We start from the raw sequence: 1,173 nt of genomic DNA on the forward strand, positions 1-1,173 counted from the left end.
GAGGGGAGAGGTGTGAAATGCAAAGCTGGGTTTCGTGTCACGTACAAACAGCGACGTGGGTATTTGTGAGTGCGAAATGTGTGGGGACCAACAACGGGAGAGCTGTGAATTCTGATAATAACTGAGGAAAATAAAGCATGGAAAAAGCCTTTGAACCTATTTTTTGTTTGCCATCAACCCTGGTTGATTTAGGAGCATTGGAATTAAAGCATTAAGGATGTTGCTTTTTTGCTGGTAGTTAATCCTTAAAGAGCTCCGCAACAACAACCTTTTGAAATATAATTTTAAAATATTGTATGCTTGAAACTGTAGCTTTGGAATATATATAAAGGAAATATGCTTATCTCATGCCTTAATAAAGCAGAGAAAAGCAACTTGAGAAAGGAAGATGAACATCACCTCAAGGATTGATGGTTTCGACCAAGGGAAGCTGGACATCACTGTTATTAGATTTATAGTCTCTGCAATTAAAAGGTGGGCCCACATCTGGCGAGCTGGACTGCACCAGATGGGATTCTCTTCCTTCTTTCAGACCCCCACCATCTGGGGATACTCCTTTTGGGGCACATCCTGAGAGAAACTAAATCACAATAGTGTATAGAGTTGTGATAATTTGGAATGAATATTGCTGATGAGTAAAAATCGGAATATAAACTGCTGGGAAAGCTGATGAGTACCCCCATAAATACCTGTGACCCTCAACTATGGGTGTGCAGCTGGAGGGAAAGCTTCCCCCGCTGTACCCAGCGCTGTATTGCTCAAACTTTACCATGTTAATTAATAAATTGATTGCTGCTTGAATATTGGCCTAGTCAAGCTTCTTGACTTATTCATAGTAAAAATCGGAATATAAACTGCTGGGAAAGCTGATGAGTACCCCCATAAATACCTGTGACCCTCAACTATGGGTGTGCAGCTGGAGGGAAAGCTTCCCCCGCTGTACCCAGCGCTGTATTGCTCAAACTTTACCATGTTAATTAATAAATTGATTGCTGCTTGAATATTGGCCTAGTCAAGCTTCTTGACTTATTCATAACAGACGGAGGCAGCGGAGAAGCTGAAGGAGGATTTCAGGGAGGAAAGAGGCGTGGGAGAGGGGCAGGAATTCCAGAGGGGATCGGAGCTGAAGGAGAAGCAGCGCATCCCTGTGAGCCCGCAGCGCGATGAGCACAA

This window comes from Geospiza fortis, unplaced genomic scaffold (genome assembly GCF_000277835.1).
Source record: "Geospiza fortis unplaced genomic scaffold, GeoFor_1.0 scaffold61, whole genome shotgun sequence".
Lineage (NCBI taxonomy): Eukaryota > Metazoa > Chordata > Aves > Passeriformes > Thraupidae > Geospiza > Geospiza fortis.